General features: G+C 44.7%; 2 non-coding genes across 2 annotated transcripts; both read left to right on the top strand.

Annotated features, from left to right (window-relative positions):
* The first annotated feature begins 793 nt into the window (after window positions 1-793).
* Window positions 794-866, top strand: trnav-cac (transfer RNA valine (anticodon CAC)). The gene has a single exon. It is a non-coding gene; the product is annotated as a tRNA-Val (tRNA).
* Window positions 867-6658: 5792 nt separating this feature from the next.
* Window positions 6659-6732, top strand: trnan-guu (transfer RNA asparagine (anticodon GUU)). The gene has a single exon. It is a non-coding gene; the product is annotated as a tRNA-Asn (tRNA).
* Window positions 6733-17596: the final 10864 nt, after the last annotated feature.

Here is a 17596-nt window from a genome sequence, read left to right as displayed (position 1 = left end):
TTTTTCGGTGTGAATCAAGTGAACTGAAAATGACAATAATGTCATGAACTATAATGATGCAGCAGTAAAACGGTCTATCGGTCCCTGGTTGTCGAGTGGTAAGGATTCAATGCTCTCAACGTTGTGTCCTGGATTCAATTCCCACCCTGGGAAGTTGTACTTTTAATTCAAAACCTTATAAAAAAAAGAGTTCATTTATTTTACAGATCTATATGCAAATCTTTTATAAAAAATAAGAATCATTGACTTGAACATCATTAATTAATACATAAATTATTTTGTAAATCTTTTACCATTTATTTTGCCATGAGCATATGAGGAACTTTTATTCCGATCTCATTGGGTTTAATTGTGGTACAAATGACGAACCGGGGGCTGGGTTAAGGAAAGGTTTACGTGGTGTAGCCGTTATCATGTTCACCTCCCACATGAAATGTCCCTGGTTTGAGCCTGGGCGCGTGCTTTATTTTAGAATATATTTGCTGTGAAATACATTGAACAAAAGTAGCCCCAGGTTCCGTGTCTTATGAGCAATGAACATTTTAAACCAATCTCCTAAAATACAGGGTGAGTAAAGTCAGATTTATGGATTGAGTCGGCACAACTGGAGCTTTCTGATCCAGAAGATTCGGGGGGTGCGTTAATTTGGGAGTTTGACGACTTTGAAAAGAACATTTTTGACTTGTGCAGCTTCGGTCAGAGAAATGTTTGTGAAAAGATTTTTTCACAGAAAGGGATTCAGAATTACACCTTCTGGCTTAACACTTCTCTCTGGGCACTAAGTTTAGCAGTGGTTTCTGTAGTGTAGTGGTTATCACGTTTGTCTCACACACGAAACGGCCCTGGTGCGAGCCCGGGCAGAAACATCATTTTAGAATATATTTGCTGTGAAATAAATTGAAAAAAGTACCCCACGTTCCTTGACTTCTGAGCAATGAACATTTGAAACCATTTCAAAAATTCAGAGTGTGTTAAGTCAGATAGGGTGTAAAATATCATCTATGATGAAAGCTCCTGAAATTATTACAGTTCAGTTATTGAAGTATTGACGATAAGTCTGCAAAACAATCCGGGTGGGAATATTGGCCCAAAAATTCCGGTTGGAGGCTTCCCACGGGCAATTCCTTTCCGATCGGTGATGTTTTAATCACCCCACCTCCCACAGAGTTTAATTAATTGCATGTAATTATTTGAAAAAAGTTTGAATTAAAAAGTTACTTTCCGAACTCGGGCTCCCTCTGTGAATGCCTAACCACGAAACGAGCAGGATACACATTAAATAATTTAATTCCAGACTTCATATTTCCTTTGCTGTTTCACAATAACCAGACTTATGCTCCAAAATCTGTCTCACCGTTTCCCCGGTGTCAGTCAGAGAAGCACATGGGACTGAATCAGTGACTTTGCTTTTTCGACCTGTCTTCTGAAGCGCTGAACGGTCCCACTCCGACAATCAATGAACTGTTGGGACGTTAGTGTATCCAGGCTGTGGGTGGCCACCCCGAGCGCAGCAGAGGAGTTTCTGCATTAGTTCTGGGTAGAGGCAGTATTTCCCCTTCTCTCTTCCTCTTGTCTATATCCCTCGGCTTTGTTTTCTGGATTTATTCCCCCGGCCTCATTTTATGTGTTTAAAAGGGAACAAAAGATGAAGTGTGCGACACTCTGGAACAATTTCTCTCACTCAAATATATCTATTTCGTGAAGTGAAATAAAGAGCAATTAAAGAATAAGGGAGAAGCCACTGTCGCTCTTTTAACAGGAGAATAAACTCGCCCATGACTGTTCATCCACAGCAAGTTTAAACATAATCTTCCTGCACGGGATCCTTTCACGTGGAAAGCAAACGTGATAACGGCTCCACTGCGGAAACCGCTCTGACCAGAAGGACAGCAGAGGGCAGCTGACCAGTGAATGCCTTCTGTGCTGATCGGGAATGTGTTGGCTCACCTTAAACAACTTCTGTCCCTCACTGACAGCTGTCAACCCTTCTCCTCCGCTGCCCTTTACACAAACATGTCACTGATCCCCACCCACCATCCCACATCCCCATCGTGTTATCTTCCATGTTAGCACAGTGGGGCCGCGGAGACACCTATTCTCTCCCCGCGGTTAGTGAACTCAGTCAGTCTGTAAAATTAAAGGGGAACAAGTGTCCCGCAAAGGGCAGGGGAAGGAAGAGAGTCTGTAACCTGGGTTTAATTGTTTGTCAAAGGCTACCCGTCCTGTTGTGTATTTCCAGCAGTTTCCTACTTTCACAGGTGGAGATACCGGGGCTGGACCATGCTCCTAAAATACAATGAGGTCGGGATAAAAGTTCCTCACATACTCAGGGCAAATTAAATGATTGAAGTTCTACAATGGATTAATTAATGATGTTTAAATCAATGAATCTTTTTTTCCACATGAGATGCATGTAACTCTTTCTTCTAAGGTTTTAATTTTGATGGAAGTGCAATTTCCCTGGCCGGAAATCGACCCAGGGCCGCGGTGGTGAGAGCGCCGAATCCTAATCACTGGACCACCAGGGAACGCTGCATTGCTGCATCGCTGCATCGTAATGCTTGATGTCATTATTGTCCTTTTCAATCCACTTGTTTCACACCGAAACACATCGTAACCTTGATCTGAATTTAACTTCACGTGATTCTTTGAAATCACCTTTAAATGATTGGGTAAAACCACTCCTTCTGCCACCGAAAAACCGCTTCGATTCCAGGTCAGGGCGGTAACTTCTGTAACAGCTTTTTTCAATTCAAAACCTTATAAAATTGACGACATGCAGCTAATATGAAAAAATAAGAATTCATTTAATCACCGTTAAATAACCGATAACCTTTTTCAGGATGAAATAAATAATAATATAGTTACTGAGGGACAGTAGTATCTTTAATCATTCATTTTCTCTTTACTTGTGATGAATTTTTATCCCTATCTCATTTCCATGCTGTATGAGAAATTGTAAGTGTTTATGACTCAGTTGTAAAACCATTGATTGTGTGTGTGTCTATTCTTGATAGGAGGAGCACTTGAGACCGAAGTTCCAGTTCGATATATGCATCAATAGAATCAATTTTCACCAGTTCCTTTAAACCCAATAACATAATTTATTTTGATTGGACTGGATGGAGGAACATGATCCATGTAAAAAATTGTTATCGTTTTACTTGTGCTGAATGTTCATAAAAGTATTGGAGTGGGAACTCACTGGATAACAGCAAAGCTTGCAATGTTTGCGGAATATATTCGTGAAGCCAAAATGCACAATGACAACCCGGAACTGTGCGGCACCGAATCCTCGGGGAAAAACATTAAAAGGCTTCGCCCGGAGATGGGTTTGGATTACCCACCTTTCAGTTACCAGCCGAATGCGCTAAACCATTGAAACACAGATACACACTGCAAGACATGCAAAACCAGGGTGTCAGTCAGTTAAAGCTTCAGATTGCTCCGACCGGGATGGAACTTATCCACTCTCAGTTGTACTTTTCCTAAATAAAGGGTGGGACATTCATTGTGGATGTGTGGAAGCAGTCTGGTCCCGCACACTGCAGACACTTCCATGTCACCACCAACCAGCTCTCCCACAACCGGTGTGATCTACCTTCCAGCCTTCCAGTGCCTTGTCTGTGACGAAGTATGTTTCAAATGTTTTGGAATAGTTGGTTCCATGGTGTAATGGTGAGCTCTCTTGACTTTAAATCTAGTGATTTGAGTTCATATCTCAGTGAAACCTAAATTCTTGATGTCCCAGCTGCTGAAAATTTGGGACAAACAAGTGAAAGACACCTGGTGCTGGTGGGCAGTTTTGTTGCCTTTTTCATTGATGCTTGATCTGCAAGTCTAGTTGTCAAATTGTGTGTCAACCGTCAGTTATCTGCTACAAATCAGCGGAGGACAAATCACTTTGTTGTCGAATGCTGCCTTTGCCTGCACAATGTGTGCTGAGATTATCTGTGCAATATGCATTCCGCAGGATGAATAAAAGCAATGCTTTTTGAAATGCAGCCACTGCATGTTTTGCACTCGACAAAACGTTGCATTTTCTTTTCATTCATTTTACATTAATGCATTGCAATGCCAACGCACTTTTTACGTGGCAAGATCGATAATTAGCAGAGCAGAATGAAGAGATCACAAAGTTTCTGTTTAAAGATTGGACTCAGTCGAGAATATTTTGTGGATTTTATTTTTCTGAGGCTATTTTCCCTGTGCTGGGGTCACCCTGCGCAGATATGTGAAAAAGCTGGTTTTGTTAAAACTCCAGAGACCGCATGGCAGTGAGCTGGGACAAAAGACCTGTCAGTCATCCAATGACAAAAGAGCTGTCGGCCAGGAAGGGGGGCCACTGACAAAGCCACTCTAATTTGTAAAAGCACTTCTCACCTCCATCTCAGAAGGAGACACAGAACAATGAACCCACCAGCCTGGCCAGCCAAGGAGGAGCTGGGTCTTTCCCAACACAAAGGCTCAGAGAGATGCCCAGACTAAGGGCCATCAGCCCAATGCATGGGTGGGATGGCCCATCACTGACTAAGTACCCGTGCTTAGAAACAAAGGGGTTTTAAAGATTGGCGGGAAAGATAGGGGTAGCAAGACTCCCAGAAAGACAGGGTCCTTTCCACTTTATTTTTAGCTTGGAGCTTGGTGTGAAGCTTGGAGCTTGCAGCTTGCAGCTTGTGTCTAGAGAGAGCCCCCTCTCCCTCTCGCTCTCGCTCCACCGATCGATGTACCAGAGGAAGGGGCCGCAGTACTGCAGAAGAAGCCACCGAGACTGAAGACCAGGCAGTGACTTCCCACAGCTGAGCTGAGCAAGGAAACGGGCTGCGTGTGGTGATGAACATGATCGCGAGTGTCCCAAGCCAGTAACCAGATATCCCAGGCCAGCTGGGTAAGGGCTCAGGGTTTTCTCAGAAGTGAAGCTTTTCAGGGCTATTCTGGGGAGGGTAATTCATTGGTAGGGGTGGGGTTAGAATCCACCAGGGAATTACTGCGTGTTACTAGGTTCATTTCTGTACTGTATGTATGTTGTTTGTAACCGGGATTTTATTCTCCACAGAGACAGTGATTTTGTTTAGCAGTGCATGTTTTAGACAGTGCATGTTAGATCAAATAAATAGACTACGATTTATCACTGAGGCATCCCTTTCCGTGACTCATTTAATTTACACTCTGAATAATAATTCCCGGATCTAGAACTTTCGTAAGGTGGGGGCGATTCAAACCGTCCATCTGGCAATTGAGCGAGGATCACAAACACTTACAATATTTACGAAAGGATATACTTGCTTTGGAGGCAGTTCAGAGAAGGTTCACTGGGTTGACTCCGGTGATGAGGGGGTTGACTTATGAGAAAAGGTTGAGTAGGTTGGGCCTCTACTCATTGGAATTCAGAAGAATGAGAGGTGATCTTATCGAAACGTATAAGGTAATGAGGGAGCTTGATAAGGTGGATGCAGAGAGGATGGTTCCACTGATAGGGGAGACTAGAACTAGGGGGCATAATCTCAGAATAAGGGGCTGCCCATTTAAATCTGTGATGAGGAGGAATTTCTTCTCTCAGAGGGTTGTAAATCTGTCGAACTCACTGCATCAGAGAGCTGAGAAAGCCACGACATTTAATACATTTAAGACAGAGATAGCTTCTTAACTGATAAGGGAATAAGGCTTATGGGGAACGGGCAGGGATGTGGACTTGAGTCCATGATCGGATCAGCCATGATCATATTAAATGGTGGAGCAGGCTCGAGGGGCCATATGGCCTACTCCTGCTCCTAGTTCTTAAGTTCTTATGTTCTGAATAGCGACACACAAAAAAATGCTTTGATCATGGTTACACCTTATCTTCACGTTTGTCAAACAGTTGGCTCGTTGGTCTCGGGCTGTGATTTCCCTTCGGAGTTGTTAATTGAAATTTACGAGGGGTCCCAGAGGAGCCCTGATATTGCTCGCATATTTTGAAATTGCATCGAACTTTTGCAAAGAAGGACTTGCATATCTGCACCGCCTTTCAGGAACTCATGACGCCCCAAAGCGCTTTACAGCCATTGAGTTATGTTTGAAGTGTTGTAGTTTGGGGAAAGATGTGCCCAGATCACCAAACATGTACCTCAACTCTTTGCAAAGAGTTTGGTGCAAATAATCAGGCGTCTCAGGGACTTGGACTTTCTTTGAATAAGTTCTGCTTGTACCTGCATTCAAGCTTGAAACAGCAACTGGGCTTCCATCTCACGAGACGTTTGGGGTTGATGTGCGTTGCTTTCAATCTTTGAAATTTCACCAAGCAAAGAAACGGTGAATCCAACTGTCCCTGTAAGCATTTAGTTCCCGTTTAATCACAGGAATATCCGCAGTCAGGAGCTGAAAAGGAATTCAAACCTAATACCGGCTTCGGGACAATCAGAATACTTTGTCACAGACAAGGCACTGGAAGGCTGGAAGGTAGATCACACCGGTTGTGGGAGAGCTGGTTGGTGGTGACATGGAAGTGTCTGCAGTGTGCGGGACCAGACTGCTTCCACACATCCACAATGAATGTCCCTCCATTTATTTGGGAAAAGTACAACTGAGAGTGGACAAGTTCCATCCCGGTCGGAGCAATCTGAAGCTTTAACTGACTGACACCTTGGTTTTGGATGTCTTGCACCTTTGACTTCCATCAGTCTCTGTGGCGCAATGGGTTAACGCGTTCGGCTGTTAATCGAAAGGTTGGTGGTTCGAGCCCACCCAGGGACGAAGTGTTTAACTGTTTTTCCCCGAGGATTCGGTGCCGCACAGTCCCAGGTTGTCATTGTGCGTTTTGGCTGCATGAATCTATTCCGCAAATGTTGCCAGCAGTGCTGTTATCCAATTAGTTCCCACTCCAATATTTTATGAGCATTCAGTTCAAGTAAAACGATAACAATTTTTTACATGGATCATGTTCCATCCAGCCCATTAGAAATAAATTATGTTATTGGGTTTAAAGAAACTGGTGGAAATTGATTCTATTGGTACATATATAGAACTGGAACTTCGGTCTCAAGTGCTCCTCCTATCAAGTATAGACACACACACAATCAATGGTTTTACAACTGAGTCATAAACACTTACAATTTTAAACCATTCTCTTACAGCGTGTAAATGAGATAGGGATAAAACTTCATCACATGTAAAGAGAAAATGAATGATTGAGGATACCACTGTTCCTCAGTAATTATATTATTATTTATTTCATTCTGAAGAAGGTTATCGGCTAATTAACGGTGATTAAAAGAATTCTTACTTTTGCACGTTGGCTGCATGTCGTCAATTTTATAAGGTTTTGAATTTAAAAATGGGTTACAATGCTGGTTGAATACATGACCCCAAAGTCTTTTTGGGATCACAGGTTGAGTCTCTCTGGTGGTTTACGCTCTCTTGTAGAGCGCCTGAGTTGGGGCTCCGGTTGTGTGTCTGCTGTTTGCGGTGCCTCAGGCCTATCCGGACTGCCCACAGTGACTGGGCTCTCCTCCCTTTGGTTCCGGTGTTCGGTCACCTGTGCTGGAGTGAACTCTGTATCGTGTTCTTCCTCTGCTTCTTCTATGGGATTTCTTAACCTCCTTTTTGTTTGATCCACATGTTTGCGGCAGATTTGTCCATTGGTTAGTTTAACTACCAGAATCCTATTGCCCTCTTTGGCAATCACAGTGCCTGCGAGACATTTAGGCCCTGCAGTGTAGTTGTGGACAACAACAGGGTCGTTTACACCAATATATCGTGCCCCCGCATTCCTGTCATGGTAGTTATATTGTGATTGGCGCCTGCTCTCAACAATTTCTTTCATGGTGTGGTGTATAAGGGATAACAGCATTTGAGCATCCTTATCATTAGCAGCCCTGTGGGTGGAACCCCTGTGAGTGAGTGTGGTCGGGATCTATTGGCCAACAGGAGGCATGATAAGTGGCTTTGTAGGGAACCCCCTTGGATTCTGAGCATCCCCTGTTTGATTATCTGCACTTTTCGTTCTGCCTGGCCGTTTGAGGCTGGCTTGAACGGTGCCTTTCTGACATGGTTAATTCCATTGCCTGCCATGAAGTCCTGGAATTCAGTGCTTGTGAAGCACAGGCCATTGTCGCTGACCAAGATGTCCGGTAGACCATGGGCGGCGAACATTGCCTGTAGACTTTCTACCGTGGCAGAGGATGTGCTTGAATTTAAAATGTCACACTCAATCCATTTGGAGTGAGCGTCTACTACAACCAAAAACATTTTTCCGATGAAAGGACCTGTGTAGTCATCATGGATGCGTGACCAAGGCTTGGCGGGCCATGGCCAGGGGCTAAGGGGGGCTTCCCTGGGCGCATTGCCCAGCTGGGCACACGTGTTGTACCTGCGAACACAAACTTCCAGATCTGCATCTATCCCTGGCCACCAAACGTGTGACCTGGCAATTGCCTTCATCATGACAATGCCCGGATGCTCATTGTGGAGTTCTCTGATGAACACCTCTCTGCCCATCTGGGGCATGACTACGCGGTTTCCCCACAGTAGGCAATCGGCCTGAATCGAGAGTTCATCCCTGCCCCTGTGAAATGGTTTAAATTCCTCAGGGCATGCCCTGTACGTGGCTACCCAGTCCCCATTCAGGACACATTTCTTGACTAGAGACAATAGCGGGTCTCTATTTGTCCAGACTTTAGTCTGACGGGCTGTCACGGGTGAGCCATCGCTTGCGAAAGCTTCAACAGCCATGACCATCTCAGCGGCATGCTAGGTAGCCCCCTCAGTGGTGGCTGGTGGGAGCCTGCTGAGTGCATCGGCGCAGTTTTCAGTGCCCGGTCTGTGCCGAATTGTGTAGTCATAGGTGGCTAACGTGAGTGCCCACCTCTGTATGTAAACCGATGCATCTGCATTTATGGCCTTGTTGTCGGCCAAACGGGACGTGAGGGGTTTGTGATCTGTCTCCAGCTCAAATTTCCTGCCAAACAGGTACTGGTGCATTTTCTTTACCGAATATACACATGCGAGCGCCTCCTTTTCTATCATCCCGTAGCCCCTTTCTGCCTGGGACAGACTTCTGGAGGCAAAAGCTACCGGCTGTAACTGACCCTTGGCATTGACATGCTGCAACACACACCCGACACCATAGGACGACGCATCACACGTTAACACAAGTTTCTTACATGGGTCATATCGCGTTAACAGATTGTTGGAACATAACAAATTGTGTGCTCTATTAAAAGCCCTTTCCTGGCTGTCCCCCCAGACCCATTCGCGACCTTTGCTTAGGAGCACGTGTAGCGGCTCTAGCAGCGTGCTCAATTTGGGAGAAAGTTACCAAATAGTTCGGGAGCCCCAGGAACAAACGCAGCTCCGTCGTGTTACGGGGTCTGGGTGCTCTCTGGATCGCTTCCGTCTTGGACGCAGTAGGGCTCATCCCGTCTACTCCTACCCTCATCCCCAGGAATTCTACCTCTGGAGCTAGGAAGATGCACTTCGCCTTTTTCAGTCGCAGCCCTACCCGGTCCAGTCTGCGTAGCACCTCCTCCAGGTTGTGGAGGTGTTCTTCAGTATCGCAACCCGTGATGAGGATGTCGTCCTGAAAAACCACCGTCCCTGGAATCGACTTGAGGAGGCTTTCCATATTTCGTTGGAAGATCGCGGCGGCCGAGCGAATCCCGAACGGACATCTGTTGTACTCAAACAACCCCTTGTGTGTCGTGATGGTGGTCAGCTTCTTCAACTCTCTCGCCAGCTCCTGGGTCATGTAAGCTGAGGTCACGTCCAATTTTGAAAAAAGTTTGCCACCGGATAGCATCGCAAAGAGGTCCTCCGCTCTCGGTAGCGGGTACTGGTCTTGGAGTGACACCCGATTGATGGTGGCCTTGTAATCACCATATATCCTGACCGACCCATCCGCCTTGAACACCGGTACAATCGGGCTCGCCCAGTCACTGAATTCGACTGGCAAAATGATACCTTCCCTCAGCAGGCGGTTCAATTCACCTTCTATCTTTTCCCACATCACGTACAGCACCGCTCTGGCCTTGTGGTGTCCTGGCCTGGCTTTCGGGTTTATGTGAATCACTCCCTTGGCCCCCATGAAAGTGCCAATGCCGGGTTGAAATAATGAGTCAAATTTGTGCAGGATCTGTGAGCATGAAACTCGCTCCACAGAGGAAATAGCATTAACATTGCCCCATTTCCAGTTCATGACAGCAAGCCAACTCCTCCCCAGTAGTGCGGGACCGTCCCCCGGGACAACCCAGAGCGGCAACCTGTTCTCCGAATCTTTGTGGGTCACGATTGTCGTGGCGCTGCCAAGCACCGGAATGATCTCCTTGGTGTATGTCCGTAGCTGTGCGTCAATCGGTGATAATTTTGGCCCTACTGGCCTTGGACGCCCACAACTTTTCAAACTATTTGTTACCCATCAGGGACTGGCTAGCCCCCGTGTCTAGCTCCATTGATACTGGGATGCCACTGAGGAGCACTTTCATCATTATCGGTGGCGTCCTGGTGTATGAACTGTATACGTGCTCCACATGAACTCACTGAACTTCAGCTTCCAGCGATTTCCCCCAGCGTTCATTTCTGCAATTTCTGTAGGTATTTTGCTCATCTCTGCAATCTCCGGCTGAGTTTGTGCCTCCATGCCTCCAACATGAGCTGTTGTTGGAAACAAAAGATCCCTTGCTAGTCAATCGTCCCTGACTACCCCTGTGACTGTCCTTGAGTGTGCCATTAACAGGTGTTGATGGCCCCATTACTGGCCACATTGTCCCTTGCAATGGTGTGAATCACCGTTCAGCTTGCCATTATCTCTGTCGAACTCCCCCTCTGGGTTCGACTACATGTTGGGGCATGCCCGATTGCCCTTGTCTGCCTGGAGAACTGTGTGCTGCTTCAACAATGTTGATTCTCTGTCCCAACCATTCCTTAACACAGTATCTCTCGTCTATTCTGCTAGCGGCCATGCTCACGTGGTTTAAATCCCAGTTTCTCGTCGCCATTGATACATCCTTACTATACAGTAGAAATGCACACGAGGCCCATGCTTGAGAGAAGGTCAGTCTGTGGCCTGTCCTTTATTCCTTAGCACTCAAGTGATGAAAGTGGGTGGAGCTTCCCCTTTTATACCTGAAGGTCCAGGTTAGAAGTGTCTCCCACAAGTTCACCACCTAGTGGTCATTGTTCTCACAGTGTACAACTGAGGTCAGATTATATATGGGTTACAATGTTGGTTGAATACATGACAATAAGCACTTAAAATTTTAAACCATTCTCCTAAAATACAGTGTGTAAACGAGATAGGGATAAAAGTTCATCACATGTAAAGAGAAAATTAATGATTGAAGCTAGTAAAAGATCCTCTCGGAATAAGTGATCACTGTATGGTTGAATTTGTAATACAGATTGAGGGTGAGGAAGTAGTGTCTCAAACGAGCGTACTATGCTTAAACAAAGGGGACTACAGTGGGATGAGGGCAGAGTTCGCTAAAGTAGACTGGAAACACAGACTAAACGGTGGCACAATTGAGGAACAGTGGAGGACTTTTAAGGGGCTCTTTCATAGTGCTCAACAAAAATATATTCCAGTGAAAAAGAAGGGCGGTAAGAGAAGGGATAACCAGCCGTGGATAACCAAGGAAATAAAGGAGAGTATCAAATTAAAAACCAATGCGTATAAGGTGGCCAAGGTTAGTGGGAAAATAGAAGATTGGGAAAATTTTAAACGACAGCAAAGAATGACTAAGAAAGCAATAAAGAAAGGAAAGATAGATTACAAAGGTAAACTTGTGCAAAGCATAAAAATGGATAGTTAAAGCTTTTACCGATATATAACACGGAAAAGAGTGACTAAAGTAAATGTTGGTCCCTTAGAAGATGAGAAGGGGGATTCAATAATGGGAATCTATATGGGTAGAACTGCAGAATACCAAAGGGCAAAAACGTTAGTGGGAGTTGTGTACAGACCTCCAAACAGTAGTAGTGATGTTGGGGAGGGCATCAAACATGAAATTAGAGGTGCGTGCAATAAAGGTGCAGCAGTTATAATGGGTGACTTTAATATGCACATAGATTGGGTTAACCAAACTGGAAGTAATACGGTGGAGGAGGATTTCCTAGAGTGCATAAGAGATGGTTTTTTAGACCAATATGTCGAGGAACCAACTAGGGGGGAAGCCATCTTAGACTGGGTGTTGTGTAATGAGAGAGGATTCATTAGCAATCTCGTTGTGCGAGGCTCCTTGGGGAAGAGTGACCATAATATGGTGGAATTCTGCATTAGGATGGAGAATGAAACAGTTAATTCAGAAACCATGGTCCAGAACTTAAAGAAGGGTAACTTTGAAGGTATGAGGCGTGAATTGGCTAGGATAGATTGGCGAATGATACTGAAGGGGTTGACTGTGGATTGGCAATGGCAGACATTTAGAGACCGCATGGATGAACTACAACAATTGTACATTCCTGTCTGGCATAAAAATAAAAAAGAGAAGGTGGCTCAACCGTGGCTATCAAGGGAAATCAGGGATAGCATTAAAGCCAAGGAAGTGGCATACAAATTGGCCAGAAATAGCAGCGAACCCAGAGACTGGGAGAAATTTAGAACTCAGCAGAGGAGGACAAAGGTTTTGATTAGGGCAGGGAAAATGGAGTACGAGAAGAAGCTTGCAGGGAACATTAAGACGGATTGCAAAAGTTTCTATAGATATGTAAAGAGAAAAAGGTTAGTAAAGACAAACGTAGGTCCCCTGCAGTCAGAATCAGGGGAAGTCATAACGGGGAACAAAGAAATGGCGGACCAATTGAACAAGTACTTTGGTTCGGTATTCACTGAGGAGGACACAAACAACCTTTCGGATATAAAAGGGGTCAGAGGGTCTAGTAAGGAGGAGGAACTGAGGGAAATCCTTATTAGTCGGGAAATTGTGTTGGGGAAATTGATGGGATTGAAGGCCGATAAATCCCCAAGGCCTGATGGACTGCATCCCAGAGTACTTAAGGAGGTGGCCTTGGAAATAGCGGATGCATTGACAGTCATTTTCCAACATTCCATTGACTCTGGATCAGTTCCTATGGAGTGGAGGGTAGCCAATGTAACCCCACTTTTTAAAAAAGGAGGGAGAGAGAAAACAGGGAATTATAGACCGGTCAGCCTGACATCGGTACTGGGTAAAATGATGGAATCAATTATTAAGGATGTCATAGCAGTGCATTTGGAAAGAGGTAATATGATAGGTCCAAGTCAGCATGGATTTGTGAAAGGGAAATCATGCTTGACAAATCTTCTGGAATTTTTTGAGGATGTTTCCAGCAGAGTGGACAAGGGAGAGCCAGTTGATGTGGTATATTTGGACTTTCAGAAGGCTTTCGACAAGGTCCCACACAAGAGATTAATGTGCAAAGTTAAAGCACATGGGATTGGGGGTAGTGTGCTGACATGGATTGAGAACTGGTTGTCAGACAGGAATCAAAGAGTAGGAGTAAATGGGGACATTTCAGACTGGCAGGCAGTGACTAGTGGGGTACCGCAAGGTTCTGTGCTGGGGCCCCAGCTGTTTACACTGTACATTAATGATTTAGACGAGGGGATTAAATGTAGTATCTCCAAATTTGCGGATGACACTTAGTTGGGTGGCAGTGTGAGCTGCGAGGAGGATGCTATGAGGCTGCAGCGCGACTTGGATAGGGTGGGTGAGTGGGCAAATGCATGGCAGATGAGTATAATGTGGATAAATGTGAGGTTATCCACTTTGGTGGTAAAAACAGAGAGACAGACTATTATCTGAATGGTGACAGATTAGGAAAAGGGGAGATGCAAAGAGACCTGGGTGTCATGGTACATCAGTCATTGAAGGTTGGCATGCAGGTACAGCAGGCGGTTAAGAAAGCAAATGGCATGTTGGCCTTCATAGCGAGGGGATTTGAGTACAGGGGCAGGGAGATGTTGCTACAATTGTACAGGGCCTTGGTGAGGCCACACCTGGAGTATTGTGTACAGTTTTGGTCTCCTAACCTGAGGAAGGACATTCTTGCTATTGAGGGAGTGCAGCGAAGGTTCACCAGACTGATTCCCGGGATGGCGGGACTGACCTATCAAGAAAGATTGGATCAACTGGGCTTGTATTCACTGGAGTTCAGAAGAATGAGAGGGGACCTCATAGAAACGTTTAAAATTCTGACGGGGTTAGACAGGTTAGATGCAGGAAGAATCTTCCCAATGTTGGGGAAGTCCAGAACCAGGGGACACAGTCTAAGGATAAGGGGGAAGCCACTTAGGACGGAGATGAGGAGGAATTTCTTCACCCAGAGAGTGGTGAACCTGTGGAATTCTCTACCACAGAAAGTTGTTGAGGCCAATTCACTAAATATATTCAAAAAGGAGTTAGATGAAGTCCTTACTACTAGGGGAATCAAGCGGTATGGTGAGAAAGCAGGAATGGGGTACTGAAGTTACATGTTCAGCCAGGAACTCATTGAATGGTGGTGCAGGCTAGAAGGGCCGAATGGCCGACTCCTGCACCTATTTTCTATGTTTCTATGTTTCTAAATGTGGAAATGGCTGAGACCTTAAACAATTATTTTGCTTCGGTCTTCACAATGGAAGACACAGAAACCATGCCAGAAATTGCTGGTCACAAGAATGTGGGAAGAGAGGACCTTGAAACAATCACTATCACTAGGGGGTAGTACTGGACAGGCTAATGGGACTCAAGGTAGACAAGTCCCCTGGTCCTGATGAAATGCCGGTATTAAAAGAGATGGCGGAAGTTATAGCAGATGCATTCGTTATAATCTACCAAAATTCTCTGGACTCTGCGGAGGTACCAGCGGATTGGAAAGCAGCTAATGTAACGCCTCTGTTTAAAAAAGGGGGCAGACAAAAGGCAGATAACTATAGGCTGGTTCGTTTAACATCTGTAGTAGGGAAAATGCTTGAAACTATCATGAAGGAAGAAATAGTGGGACATCAAGATAGGAATAGTGCAATCAAGCAGACGCAGCATGGATTCATGAAGGGGAAATCATGTTTAACTAATTTATTGGAATTCTTTGAGGATATAACGAGCATGTTGGATGTGTACCGATGGATGTGGTGTATTTAGATTTTCAAAAGGCATTCGATAAGGTACCACACAAAAGGTTACTGCAGAAGATAAAGATACGCGGAGTCAGTGGAAATGTATTAGCATGGATAGAGAATTGGCTGGCTAACAGAAAGCAGAGAGTCGGGATAAATGGGCCCTTTTCGGGTTGGAAATCGGTGGTTAGTGGTGTGCCACAGGGATCGGTGCTAGGACCACAACTGTTCACAATATACATAGATGACCTGGAAGAGGGGACAGAGTGTAGTGCAACAAAATTTGCAGATGACACAAAGATTAGTGGGAAAGCAGGTTGTGTAGAGGACAGAGAGGCTGCAAAGAGATTTAGATAGGTTAAATGAATGGGCTAAGGTTTGGCAGATGGAATACAATGTCGGAAAGTGTGAGGTCATCCACCTTGGGAAAAAAAAACAGTAAAAAGGGAATATTATTTGAATGGGAAGAAATTGCAACATGCTGCGGTGCAGAGGGACCTGGGGATCCTTGTGCATGAATCCCAAAAAGTTAGTTTGCAGGTGCAACAGGTAATCAGGAAGGCGAATGGAATGTTGGCCTTCATTGCGAGAGGCATGGAGTACAAAAGCAGGGAGGTCCTGCTGCAACTGTATAGGGTATTGGTGAGGCCGCACCTGGAGTACTGCGTGCAGTTTTGGTCACCTTACTTAAGGAAGGATATACTAGCTTTGGAGGGGGTACAGAGACAATTCACTCGGCTGATTCCGGAGATGAGTGGGTTACCTTATGATGATAGATTGAGTAGACTGGGTCTTTACTCGTTGGAGTTCAGAAGGATGAGGGGTGATCTTGTAGAAACATTTAAAATAATGAAAGGGATAGACAAGATAAAGGCAGAGAGATTGTTTCCACTGGTCGGGGAGACTAGAACTTGGGGGCACAGCCTCAAAATACGGGGGAGCCAATTTAAAACCGAGTTGAGAAGGAATTCCTTCTCCCAGAGGGTTGTGAATCTGTGGAATTCTCTGCCCAAGGAAGCAGTTGAGGCTAGCGCATTGAATGTATTCAAGTCACAGATAGATAGATTTTTAACCAATAAGGGAATTAAGGGGTATGGGGAGCGGGCGGATAAGTGGAGCTGAGTCCACGGCCAGATCAGCCATGATCTTATTGAATGGCGGAGCAGGCTCGAGGGGCTAGATGGCCGACTCCTGTTCCTAATTTTTATGTTCTTATGTTCTTATGTACCACTATCCCTCAGTAACCATATTATCATTTCTTTAATTCTGCAAAAGAAAGTTATCGGTTCATTGAACATGATTAAATGAATTAATTTTTTCACATTAGCTGTATGTTGACATTTATATAGGGCTATTAGTTTGAAAACTGTGTTGTAAATATTATCTCCCTGACCAAGAATTGAACCTGTGTTGCGGTGGTACAAGGGGTGGATTCAGTGAATCATTTGAATGTGATTTCAAGTGGCGTTTACTGTAGTGTATGTAGGCACCTTGAGTAATGACTCCACGAGGCAGGGTATGATACTTAAACTGTGTAGACGTGTAGTCCTTTATTTGAAGCTCCTCGAGTGAGGACACCAAGCTGTGAGCTCCTTTATATACTGGGTTGCAGGTAACCTTTCAGTCTCAAGCAGCAGCACCCTCTGGTGTAGGTAAGGTGTGTAGAGTGTAAGAGTACATTCAGTGTTGCATAGCAGTGTTACAGACATCACACAGTAAACAGGCATGCATACACAACAGTTACAATCTTTTTCGGTGTGAATCAAGTGAACTGAAAATGACAATAATGTCAGGAACTATAATGATGCAGCAGTAAAACGGTCTATCGGTCCCTGGTTGTCGAGTGGTAAGGATTCAATACTCTCAACGTTGTGTCCTGGATTCAATTCCCACCCTGGGAAGTTGTACTTTTAATTCAAAACCTGCTTAAAAAAAGAGTTCATTTATTTGACAGATCTATATGCAAATCATGTATAAAAAATAAGAATCATTGACTTGAACATCATTAATTAATACATAAATTATTTTGTAAATCTTTTACCATTTATTTTGCCATGAGCATGTGAGGAACTTTTATTCCGATCTCATTGGGTTTAATTGTGGTACAAATGACGAACCGGGGGCTGGGTTCAGGAAAGGTTTACGTAGTGTAGCGGTTATCATGTTCACCTCCCACATGAAATGTCCCTGGTTTGAGCCTGGGCGCGTGCTTTATTTTAGAATATATTTGCTGTGAAATACATTGAACAAAAGTAGCCCCAGGTTCCGTGTCTTATGAGCAATGAACATTTTAAACCAATCTCCTAAAATACAGGGTGAGTAAAGTCAGATTTATGGATTGAGTCGGCACAACTCGAGCTTTCTGATCCAGAAGATTCGGGGGGTGCGTTAATTTGGGAGTTTGACGACTTTGAAAGGAACATTTTTGACTTGTGCAGCTTCGGTCAGAGAAATGTTTGTGAAAAGATTTTTTCAGAGAAAGGGATTCAGAATTACACCTTCTGGCTTAACACTTCTCTCTGGGCCATAAGTTCAGCAGTGGTTTCTGTA

Source organism: Pristiophorus japonicus, unplaced genomic scaffold (assembly GCF_044704955.1).
Source record: "Pristiophorus japonicus isolate sPriJap1 unplaced genomic scaffold, sPriJap1.hap1 HAP1_SCAFFOLD_472, whole genome shotgun sequence".
Lineage (NCBI taxonomy): Eukaryota > Metazoa > Chordata > Chondrichthyes > Pristiophoridae > Pristiophorus > Pristiophorus japonicus.
Note: the sequence above shows the minus strand (reverse complement) of the source record. Positions and strands in the feature narration are given on the sequence as shown.